Here is a 13,463-nt window from a genome sequence, read left to right on the forward strand (position 1 = left end):
GTTCAGTGCTATTTTACATTTTTGATCACTTCAGTTACCGTTTTTATGTCTAGCTCTTCTAGTACCATAGCTAGTCCTTTTTGTTGTTCTTTTAAAATTAGTATAGTCGAGTCTGTTGCTAGGTTTTTGTGTGGTTTTGGTGGGTTGGGCGTACGATTTCCTATTTTTCTTTCAGATTGTTGTGTTCTGTTTTTTATTGTTGTTTGTCTAGGTCTTGGTATCTTACGCAGGTACCCTTGGGCATCCCCTATAACTTGCCAGGTATTGCCCTTGGCAGGCAGCACATTTTACTCTTTGTTCTGCTTCTATTTGGTACAATTTGCTTCTGTGCTCTTCTCCCCACTTTATGCACCTAGCGTCTTTGAAGCGTGCATTTTGGGCGTGGTAAAAGCCCTAGTAATTAAAACATTGAGTTGGTCAGTATCTCTTTCTTAGATCTTCTATTACTACTCTCATGTACATTAGGTTGGTAATTTTCTTGGCCCTTGGTACGTCTTCTTTTTCCACAAACATTGGAAGTGATTTCTTCAAGTTTTCAAGTTTTTTTTTATTAGTTTTGTTTGTATAGTGTCTTTAAGTACTGTATTTGGGGTAAGTCTTCTGATAACCATTTTAGGCTTGATGTCTTCCTCTAATGGGAAGGCGATCCACTATATTTTGGTTTTTTGGTTTTCCTCCAGTTTTTGGAGATTTTTTTGTCTATGTAGGTATACCCTTTGAGTTTTAGCAATACTCAATATTTTTTCGGTTTCGTTCACTGTTTGTAGTTTTTGTTATAAATAAAACCACCAGTAAAACCACCAGTTATTATTGGTGCTTTTGTTTTAGACTTGTTTATGTTGGTTTCTTCTTTGTTCTGTTTAGTAATTAGACTACTAGCGTTTTCGCTAGTTTGCATTGTTTCTTCCCTCTTGTTATTTGATAGGTAAGGAAAATCTTCTGTTTTGTGCCTTAAATGTTAATGGCACACCGACCAATGTTTTCATCCCCGACCTTTCTTGACAGCGAAGAAAAGTCATCTTTAATTATTGTTTTTGGTGTATTTTCTGTATTTGCGTTATTCTTATTAGTTTCTTCCATTTTTTTTTCTTTGGTATTGCTTCCGTGGATTTTCCCGTGCTTTTTTTCATTTATTTGTTTTTTCGTTAGGTATCTTGTTTTGGTTTTTAAATTCGTCGAATCTGTTATCTATAGTTTCGATTATTTTTTCCTTCAATTGTTTCTGAGTTTTCTAATTTTTCGTCCTTTTCCTTTAGTTGCTTTTTCATTTCAGCAACTAAATATTCATCTTCCTGGCTCTCATTAGGCTTTTAACATTTTACTGCCTTCTTATTTTTTATTTTCCTTTTCTACTTCTGCTTTCATATTTTCCTGCTTTTTATTGTTCTATCTGGTCTTAGGTGTTTTAAAATCGCTGTTTGAGTCATCATTCGATAAATTAACATTATTTGGATCGATATTCACATCAGAAAAATCAGTTAGAGCAAGATTTGAGTAAATATCGGACCTTACCTCCATTGGTTCTCGATATAGTTGTTTTTTTAGCTTACTTTACTGCTCCTTTTTTGTATCTAATCACTAAATGAATTATCTTTGAGCGTTATGCCACTCTATTTGTGGCTTATCTGTTAAAGCCAATTGAATGTTTATGCCCTACCTGCCCTGAGTTAATTACCAACGCTCTTCTCGCATACATGTGTTCATCTCAGACGCTATGCCAGTTTGCTGGGTTTGCCAGTACGCTAAGTCTGCCGGGGTAGTCATATCATATTTATAAATTCTTATACAAAACTAAATCAAGAAGGTATCGATGTTTCTAATTTCATTACTTTTAACAGACCGTTGTAATCTTTTGCCATAAAACTCATGCAAATCTAAACAGAGTATAGTTAACATGGACTTTTATTTAGGTTCCAATAAAAACAGCACAAATCATATTAAAAAGACATTTCTATTGTAAAAATAAAAAACTACGATAAATACAATTAAATATGCCAAACAATACACATTATCACATATTTTAAAATTAACCAGATAACAAAAGTACCATTATAATCATACAACAGAGTAATACCATTGTTTAAATAGGACTAGTTAGACAATCCTTATGGAACAAACGTTTGACTTTTCTTCTGTCGTCACATGGCGGCCTCTAGTCATAAATTTAAAAAACTATTAACAGAAATTTAATTCTGTGCAGGATTCTATTCGAGTATATTTTTGCCTGTCTCCTAACTAAGGCAAACCTGTACACGGATGCCAGATTGTGAATAAAATATAAAATTTTAATAAAATGCTTATTGTTATTATCGTTGTATGCGTCTAGTGAAAGATAACTTGACTATTTCGAGCGAATATTTCAAATTGTTTTTATACTTTGAGACTTGCTAAATCTAAACCGGTTAGTAATCTATTTATATGAAGTAGGTAAATGCTACCTTTTTTAAATTTTTATTAGTTTACCAGATATTTAATTTGGTTATATGCTTTGCTAGAAAAGGATTAAATATTTAATTGAAATAGACTCGATTGCTATCGTCTTAGAACACTAATGCAGAGGTTTATTTTTTAGTCAAGACTTAAGTTTTATCATTGTTTAAAAAAGAAAATCTTTTTAAACAATGGTTTTATGTATGTTTTGAGAAAATTAAATTTTCAATCTTTTAATCTTTAAAATGACGTTTGAAAATATAGTAAATTTATAGGTATGGTTTTTTGATAATGCTTTTGAAACAAATAAACACATCGATATGCCACAACAAGAGGCAACACATATTTAGGGAAAAATTAATCTATGTGTTGGGATAAAAGGAATAATAAAACAACACTTTAATAAATAGTATCCTTTATTTTATTTATTTATGTATTTTATGATATAAACACCATTTTTGTATTTCTGTTTACATAAATGAGAATGTTTTTTTCAATCAACTCGCCCGATTTGAGCTGTTTATTAATGAAATAATTTTAAATTACAAAGTGATAGATATTGCAAAAATTAAATTCGCATTATTTTAATAGTTATATACCACTTATCAAAATTCTAATATCTACACATAGACAATATTAACGAAATAATAATTCAAGATAAAAAAAAAACAAAACAAAATTGTTTACATTAATAGTTATAGAAATTGATTGTACCATTGATTTCATGAACTAAAATAAGCAATGTATGTATTGCGAAACACTATTGGCACTGGTTAAGGTTGTTTTGCTATCGAATACGTATAAAAAACGCGTGGTGTCGTTAACAAACCTCCCTCTTCTACCTCACTATATTTTTTTGGTTTGCATTTAGATATTTTTGGACAAAATGCTTACTGCAAAGAAATTTTTTTTTAAATCGGGTAGCTCCAGACTTTCCAATGCAGCATTACCTACAACAATATTATTATTAACACAGCTTAAAAAAAGCAACTTTCTGCACAATAAAGTAAAATAACAATTTAAGTTCTGTATTCAAAATATAAATAACTTCGCAGTTGTGCCAATATATGTTTATATATATATATATATATATATATATATATATATATATATATATATATATGTATATATATATATATACATATATATATATATATATATACATATATATATATGTTTGTTTTGAGGTTTCCGCGGGAGCTATATGTGCTGTCACTATTTTTCCGGGTTTGACTCCGCGTTGTAAAATGCTGGTTTTCTTGAAAACGTCGCCAAAACAATGGTTTTCAAGAAAACCAGCATTTTACAACGCGGAGTCAAACCCGGAAAAATAGTGACAGCATATATATATATATATATATATATATATATATATATATATATATATATATATATATATATATATATATAAATATATATATATATATATATATATATATATATATATATATATATATATATATATATATATATATGTATAAGAGTAAGAAAAAAGAAATTTTTTAGATAGGAAAAAAAAAAGATCCCATAGGACTATCAGAAACTAGTCCTATGGGATCTAGTCTTTCACCCATTCTAAGTAGCGTAGCTATGTCATGGATGATGTTATCAGTGATTGTGATTGTATCAACAATTGCACTTTTTTCATTCCTTTTTTTTAAAGATATGTAGATGATTTAGTTTTGGCACTTCCTAAACACAAAATTATTTGAAAGAGTCAACATTTTCAAGTATCATAATCAACATATAAAATTTACAGTTGAGGAAGAGATAGACAATTCTCTAGTTCCTTAGAGTAGGTTTCAAGTCCAGTGCTTTATACAGGTTGGTGAATTGTTTGCAGTTGGTAAGTTTGGTATGGTTGATTCGTAGTCTTGTAATAGTCGATGCTTCTCTTATAGTTATGAAGTCTAGGGAGAGATGACCAATAAAAGATTGAAGTTTATGAAAATTTGTTTTGCTCTTTTGTTCTAAGTTTTGTCAAGTATCCTCTACCGACTTTTTTAAAACGAATTTCGAGATTCGTTAGCTAGTTGAATTGGCATGGTTGGTAGCTTCTTTGGCACAATGATCTGCTGTTTTATTACCAGTAATTTCGGTGTGAGAAGGCAGCCATATGAGAGAGACTGTTACATCGTAAGCAGAGAGATTTTGGTATTATGTCATGAATGTTTTGAACTAATAGGTGCTCAGTGAAAATTGTATTGACTAAATGGATATATGAAAGTTAATCTGAACAAATAGTTTAGAACAAAGGTTAGAAGATTCAAGTTTGTTAAAAATAGTGAGTGAGGTATATATTGAAGGGAGATCTTTAGCCCAGAGGGGAAGTAAAGGTAGAGGAAATGAATTAGTCAGAAAAAGGTCAATATTTTTAAGTAGTGGACAAATTAATTGAGGTATAGGTTTTATGATAAGGTGTTGGTTATTGTTAGTGGAAGAAGACGGCACTGTGGCAATTAGGGAATGAACGGGATTAAATGGATTTGCGGATGTTGATGCAGCATACGAAAGTAGAAGTGATTATCGTCTTGGGTAGGAGAAAGTTCATTAGATTCACGGTATACACTCTCAATAGGACTAAAGCGAAAAGCGCTCAGACCTAGAAGTAGTTTTATTGGCACCCCATTGAAGATGACTGAGGGTTTTAAAAATGTTCAACCTTTTAAAACAATTGATTTTAAGTTCAGAGATTTTATTTTTTCAATTTAATCTGGAGTTAAACATAAAACCGAGAATTTTACAATAATTAACAACAGAAAGTAGAGAATTGGTAAATAAAATTTGGGGCAAGGGAGTGGAAATCCCTATGGAAAATTTTATTAATTTGGTTTTGCTCTCAGAGAGTGATAATCTTAGTTCGTTAGATTTACTACACTTTGTATAAGTTTATATGAGGTTGAGACAGATTTAACATGGCAGTAAATGATTAGGTCATCAGCGTATTGAACATATTTGATGGGAGGCAAATTTCGTTGATGGCAAGAATGAATAAAGTTAAACTTAATACAGATTCTAAAGGGACACCTTAATTTTGAGGAAGAGATTGAAAAAGTTTACCCTTGGCAAGAACTTTAAAGATTCTTTCAATTAGATATTTTTTTACAAATGAGAAAATATTACCATTTAAATTATAGTGGGAGATTTTGTCAATGATTGCTTTTCTGGAGATTAAATAAAATGTCCCTTCAATGTTAAGTACAGTTGCTACGACATCTTGTTGATTATAGATTACCTATAAAATGTGTGTGTACAAAAAGGGTGTACATATGTGAAATTATGAATATAATTTCGGTGTATGAGGACTGTATTACATAGGGCTGGTTCAAATAAATTAGGATATGTGGCAAAAGGTTATACAGACTATATCAAATTAATTTTATATAAAGTCTTCTCAATTCTTCTGCTGCACATATACACACTCGCGGTATTTAGAGGCTTTCAGTCGCGGTTGTTCTTCATACGGGGAAACTGTCCGGTTACCGGTTTCTGAAGACGTGTTTCGCGGTACTAACACTTACATCACGATATAGAGCACATTTTTCGTCTGTACACGATTAAAATAGTATTTTTGGTTTTTTTCGCGTAACTACATGCGAGAGAGTTAGAGTGGAGAAAAAGCGCGGTAAGTCTGTACCAAGCGATAGATAGCGATAGAGAGATTATACGTCTGCCTAATAGGACTCAGCAGACGAAAGAGAGGACGACTGTTTCTAGCAACAGTCAGCAGTCAAGTGTACAACTGTCTGTATTTCTAATGGAGTGGGGTTAAAATGTGAGTAGGAACGGTTGGAGAACGAGAAATAATTGTAAAATTGTGGTAGAATTGTAGCTAGTAATACAGCGAAAAAATGACATGTCATGAAGACAAAAACGATTTGTCTTCATGACATAACCCGTTTGTGTTCGTTTGTTCTTTGTAATGATCTTTCTTTTATCTTAGTATAGATTAGGGTAAGATCTTTCATTAACGATTGTCAGCGGTATGTCAGTGGTAAATTTACTGGCTTCATTTAGAGGGTCGTTGGTGCCTAAGGAATTTTCGAGAAATTTTTCAAGATTATTCTAGAAAACCCTAATTTTTGTGTTTTTATAGGATTTGAGTGCAGCTTTTAGTTCGAAATAGTTTATACGAGAGTTCGGATAATTGGTATCTTGTGAAACTGAGGATGAATAATGAAAGGGCGAAGGAAGAAAAGAGTATATATGGTTAGGTTCAGAGTTGTTGCAAAACTTTTCTTTTAAATTTTTTGCCAGAATCTTGGCTGTCTCTTAATTGTCAAGGATAACCTTTCGATTAAAAAAGAGATTGGAGATTTTAAGGTTATTTTTTATTAACAATTTTTTTTCCACACTGGGCTAGTATTTGAAGTACATAAAGTTTTCTTACTTAATTAAATATCGTGTCTAAATTTGGCAAAAGATGAAGTAAAAATATACAGAGAGCAGAAAAAATGAATAAATGCGAGAGAAATAGAGAAATTCTATTCATCATGTATGCTGTGGTTAGATTTGACATCAGATTTATCAGAGGATGCACTTATATATACTCTTGTAAGTCGGAGGTAGGCTGTTCTTTTAACTTTTTTAAGATTCTAGTAATACGGTTTTTAGTGATCTTTTCCTTGTACCTATGTAGAGCTGCAATAAGTCCTTTTGAATACCATCTATGTTGGAGGATTTTTAAGCTTCTTGTAGTGGGGTGATACATACAAAAGAGTTCTCAAGAAATGTAATAAGTTGCGTGGAATTGAGTGTAAAATTAGTCGGATTATCTTTGTAAATCATTTTTATAGCGGAAATATAATATCCGATTATATAATTTCAATACCACCACTTTGGGTGGTATCGAAAATACCGAAGGAGGAAAAGAACTTAATAGAGCAAGAATACAGGATGAAGATAGAATGGTAGGAGTATCAGGAGGACTGTCATTGAAGTGTCCCCTTTTTTGTCCTACTGCCAACATGGGCTTTGAATTAGTACGACGAGGGATGGATAAATCCATAATGGCAGCCAGGATGGGTATGTAGTTAACGGAGATGGACTCAATTTCCGAAGATAGAAATTCTTTTGATGAAGTTAAGGATTTAGGATTAAGGACTCCTTAGAGTCAGCTGAAAATGAAAAAGAGGGAGGAGCATTAGCTGCAATGAGTGTGTGATCTGGTCAACTGGAGACTTTGCAATCATACCCCACGGTACGACCCGTAAGCTTACAAAGAAAACACTATAGTCTGTCAGAGAATAAAAATATTTTAAAGGATATATTTTCATGGTTAATTAACAGAGAAGATTGCACTTCGAAGTTCACCTTGTCAGGGATTACAAATGTTACCCTAGGAAAACTCCTGATAATATGCCTATTGATCATCTGATGTTCCGTATTTTTTAGGGACGTCTCGATTAGTGAATGCGGAATGGAAGGAGATACATTTGAAATAAGGATTCTTTTGGTCGCAGAAAGAAGCCTGCAGATAAAGATGACGGTGAAATTAATTATGACGTTCGGTGTATTAGTTGATCAACGATGTCGGTAGAAGTGAGGAAAATGCGGATTCGATTATTCGAAATGCGAGATGTAAAAGTAATATTTTTTGGATAAACCATTTCACCAATTTCTATAATATATTTAAATAAAACAGTATTCAAAATGGAGTGCATGACAATAACTTGTTCCCTTTTAGGAAACGAACGGGGAGGAGGTCTAGAGACTGCGGCAACGACATATGATTTTGGGTTGGAATTGAAGCTGTTTTGTGTAAATGTAAATATTCAATTGCTGTTCATGATGTGTAGTCCTGGTTACCCAGACCGTAACACAATACCTAAATGTGAGTACCTAATGGACCCTCTCCCAAACTGGAAAGAAAGAAAAAAGGATCTCACCTATTTCTTGGGATTCTCACTGGTTTTCTTTAATTACACCAATATAGCCGCAATTAAATTCGACTATTGAAATATAAAACCAAATTTGATACTTGTTTTCTTATCACATTGTGATTAAAGAACTTCGCTACGTATTGTTAACTCGTCGATGAATTACTTTATCTGTTTAACACTGTTTAAATCTTTAAAATCCGTGAGGAACTTTAAAAAGGGTGTTTAACCTTTGACAGTTATTTGACGTTTTTTGAATCGATTATTTGAAGCTTTATTTGTAAACTTCAACATTTTATTAAAAAAACAGTTTGAAAAAGTGCTTTTTAGCTTCTAAACATTTATACTACTTTTGATATTTTTCATGTCATACGGCTGTACGTAGGCTCAATGAAAAGCTGGTGTAAAAGCACAATTAAAAAAAACAGAAATTTCCATAACCAATAACAAGAAACAAGCTGAGATATTGCAGCGGACAGATCTCCCTTGCATTTTTCTGTGGCGATATTTTACGATTACCATTATTTTAATGTTTCAAAACTAATTTACTTCTTCACTGTGTATGCCATTTATAAATCGAATTATAAAATTTCGATATTCTTTTACAATGTGTTCAATTTTCAGCCTTAATGTTAATAAACAATGAAAATATTTGCAATTTCTTAAACAAGAAAAAAAAATGCTATTTGATTTCCTCTGGGCAATAGAAGGTTTTGGTTTTTTTTAAGTGTTTAGCTTTATATTGAGCCTAGATACAAGTGTAACACATAAAAAAGTCAAAGTTATTAGAAATTTTTATATGCTAAAAATTTGTTATTCTTCAAACTGATATTTAAACAAATTTAATATAATCTTGATGTTTGTTTTTAATAATTTAAAACGAAGCCATAAAAATCGATTTCTATTTACAAAATAACCCTAGAGTGACTGTTTGGACAAGTACAGTTTCTTAAATAATCGGACTCCTGGATAAACAAATTGAATAACTCATAAACTGTATGGTCGTTCTGTATGATATTTAGCACCCTTTAAAAACTCATTAACTGCCATAATTTTAAATAGTTGTATTACATATCGTTATGCAAAAAAGAAAGTTATTTATATGTATATTATTTATATTTATATTAACATTTATAAATTTTATTTTAAAAATAAGGGTTTTTAAATTATCTCGGTCAATTCTTTATGTATTTTAATTATAAAAATCTCAATATTAGAGAACATTTTATGATCTATAACTTTTATTTTAATCATATATCTCTAACATGATTAAGAAACGTTTTATGCGCATAAACTTTTTTCACTTTTTACGATTGTTTAATAAAAAATCAAAGCAAAATTAGCTGTAGTCTTCACATAATTGTCATCAGCTACCCCTCATATACCTTTTAGAGCCTTTAAATATCTCTTTAAGATTTTTTCACCTTTTATTAGAGTTGTAGATCATAAAAAGTTATGTAATTTTTGAGAGTATCCAAATTAAAATACATGAAATTATTAACCAAAATAGTTGCAAAAAAAACCTTATTTTGCAGTTATTTATAAATTATAATAACTCTTTTTTTGCGCAAAGACATGTAACATAGCTCCTGGAAATTATGGAAATGAATAAGTTATTAAAGTGCGCTAAATATCAATCAGAGCAAATAATTTATAGGTTATTTATTTTGTTTATAAACATTTAAAATAACGTTGATATCGTTTATGCCACAAACTTATTTAGATGCTTATGAAAAACTGGTGAAAAACACACTTTCTAAAAAAATAGAATCTTCTATGACCATTACTAGGCAAGAGAGCATTTTATATTTAAAACCAAAGCATTTTATTCTTAAAATCATACTTCCATTGTCTATCAACAGTAAGAGCTGAAAATTGAAGGGGCACTAAATGAAGATCTGAATTGTGCGTTTCAACTTACATATGGCATATGCGGTAAAGAAGTAAAAATTTATAACCCGTTAAAATGATGGTATTCGTAAAATACCGCTTCGGAAAAGTAGAATGGAGAACCATTTGAGCTCGTTTTTTTTTAGATTTGAACTTTTTCAAAATGAAGGGCGATTGCAAAATTTGCAATATCTTGGCTTCTGTGACACGTAAAACATAATTTTTTTTTCAAACTGGGATAGCTCAACAAAAAGTTGTTTACATAATCGCTTTCTACGATAAACAAATCGTCACTATTTTTATTAGTTACATTAGGTACATACCATTATGCAAAAACAAAGTTATTAAAATTTATAAATTTCTGCAAAATCAAGGGTTTTTTGCAACTATTTTGGTGAATTCTTTATATATTTTAATTTAGAAACTCACAAATGGAAGAACTTTTTGAATCTACAATTTTTATTTTAACTATTTTTCTCTAAACTGGATAAAAAACGTTTATAGCCAAAATCACCTGTATGTCTTTACAGATTTATTATTAACTAACCCTCGTATATCTTTCAGAATCTTCAAATATCAGTATAAAATTTTTACGTGAAACCAATAATTTTTTCCCAGATGGACCTTTGTATAAATTAGTTCTCCGATAAAGATGAACTTATTTCTACTTTTCAATACAATAACTAAAAATAGCTACAGAAATACATATTTAAATATCTAATACTTTGTTTATGTTTATTAACTTGATATTTATTCACTAATTTGTTTTTCCGAAGTTTATTATATCATAATTATAATACCAACGAAAACGTAAAATTCAAATTAATGCATCTCGATTATGACGCGTGCACCCTGGCGATAATAAAAAATGAATGAAAAAAAAAATAAACATTTTTTCAAGTTAATTGCGTAACGGAAACGGTGTAAAATAAAAGAATATAAAAAAAGTTTCTATTTACTTACCAGAGTGTAATATCCATGTTTGACAAGCCGAAGGATTTTTTGTCGGAAATCTGAACATTCTTAAGCCATGAATTTTGTATGGTGATAAACCACATTTGTAATAACAACAAATATTTCCAGCCATCTGTAAAAAACCATTTATTTATTATGGAAGTAACATTACTTTAATTTAAAATCACTTTTTTCAAATATTATCGAATGTATGTATTATCTGGTAAAATTTATTTCTAAATACCTAATTTGTTCATTTCTCATACAAATGTTTTTTGTTTTAAACACAGAATTAAAATGTTCTACTTACCTCGGACCAAATTTTTGTAATACACTTCCAAATAAAATAAAATATTTAAATTCTTTAAACTTATTTAGATATAGGAAAATTTAGAAGTCACAGCACGTTTATGTAGGTACAATTTTAGTTGACACGATATTTACTATGTAGTTGATAGCATGTTGATAGTAATAACTCTATTTTAAATGAATACCTGTGATTCATGTTCTGTTTTTGTAACATTTTTATTGGTAAGTAAACCTGTCGCTACTATGTCAGTGAAATATTGCAACGCTGGTGAATTTAATTCAGTGGATCAAAAATGGACGTTTAGTTTATTCCTTAACTTTTTCACATAACACCATCTAGTATAATGTATATCAAACAAACAATGGTATATTAAAATCTATTGAGACAGAAAGAGTGGTGACATCTAGTGACTGTCTCAATTAGAATCAAACAAATTTATACATTGCGTTGGCTAACTAGTCCTATTTAAACAATGGTAATACATACTACATACATACACAGATAACGGTACCTACAATAATTAAAAATGATGTTAAGGTTAGTTAACTTAAAGTAGTTACATAAAAAAAATTACATTTCACTGAATATTGTAAACCGAGGTATAAAAAAGTAAATATAACAAACAACGAGTCAAGCAGATTATTTATACGTTCCATTTGAAATGTGGAACTTGGAGATTATTCAACACCACTTGGTGATACGCAATTCCGCATCTTTGATGAGCCGTTATGAAATATAGCATAAGAAAATTTACTAATATTGGTACTTGATTCTTAGTTTTAAAACAAGAACAATTTGAATACAAAAAAAGAACATAGAAACTACCAAGCGTCAATTGCTGGATACAAAAGTCGACAGCTCCATGTTTGCAACTTTAATGCTCATAATACTTAAATGAAACTTTGAACTTAATATAAAGCAAGTAACATTGATTTCTGAACATGTATCTATAACTTTCGTGGTGTTCTGAAAACTGCAAAATTATTTTCACCACTTTTTCTTGAAATATGATGTATATTTTATATTCATTTATTTACTTACATATCAACATAGTCGAAAGCTTATTTTTTTAAAGCTAAAATTTTAAATCTAAGAAAAACTTATCTATATTAGGGTTATTGATTTTTGTCAAAAATCTCACATTTAAAGGAGACATTGGATAGTTTTTCGGTAAAAATATTTCCAACTGAAATAACCCACCTTCGTAAGGTGATCCAGCAGGACCTGCCATCACTACATGAAAATATCTGCAGTTTGATTCATCAGGTGTTGCACTTATGCCAGGAGGTGGATCTTTTGACAAATTTTTTGTTTCTACCATAATACGCTTTTTCGATCCGGTAGCCATTGTATCAATTAAAGATGCTTAAAATTTGGTACTCACTTTGTAATTTACCTATATTTTAATTAAATCATCAAATGTTTTAAATTTACCGGAAATTGCAAGAACGCACTGTCAAATTCCTTCAAATTCAATAAATTTGACCTGGACAGAATAAAGAACTAACTGTGAATTCTGAAAGAGCTTAATATAACAGAAAGGCTATTAAAAAGAGTAAACCGATTATACCTAAATTACTTCGGTCACATAGCTAGACAAATGGGGATTATAGAACTATTGGTAATAGAATGCAAGGTAAAAGGATTAAGACCAGAGGAAAATCTGCAACACAATGGGCAGACCAAATGAAGACTGTCAACAAAATTACTAGTGTCATCACGCCCTGACAAATTCTGAAGGAATGAGGAGGAGAGGAGAGTCGTATCAGATTTAGACCTGGGCTGCAAAATGGTAAATTAATTTAATATCATTTGCAAGAGTATCATCACGGTTTGGACTGCTTAGTAATGCTTGAACAGATAAGAGAACTGTTCTAACTTGAAGAGGATCTCTGCTGGATCACCTTACGAAGGTGAATTATTTAAGTTGAAATTATTTTTACCGGAGAACTATCCAATGTCTCCTCCAAATGTGAGATTTTTGACAAAAATCTATCACC

General features: G+C 30.6%; 1 long non-coding RNA gene across 1 annotated transcript; it reads right to left on the bottom strand.

Moving 5' to 3' along the window:
- Positions 1-1,932: 1,932 nt before the first annotated feature.
- LOC140452077 (uncharacterized) lies at positions 1,933-13,463 on the bottom strand. The gene is made up of 2 exons (XR_011952129.1): positions 11,163-13,463; positions 1,933-3,380 (listed from the first exon to the last, which is right to left on the bottom strand). It is a non-coding gene; the product is annotated as an uncharacterized lncRNA (long non-coding RNA).

The sequence above is a fragment of the Diabrotica undecimpunctata genome, chromosome 10 (genome assembly GCF_040954645.1).
Source record: "Diabrotica undecimpunctata isolate CICGRU chromosome 10, icDiaUnde3, whole genome shotgun sequence".
In the NCBI taxonomy this organism is placed as follows: Eukaryota; Metazoa; Arthropoda; class Insecta; order Coleoptera; family Chrysomelidae; genus Diabrotica; species Diabrotica undecimpunctata.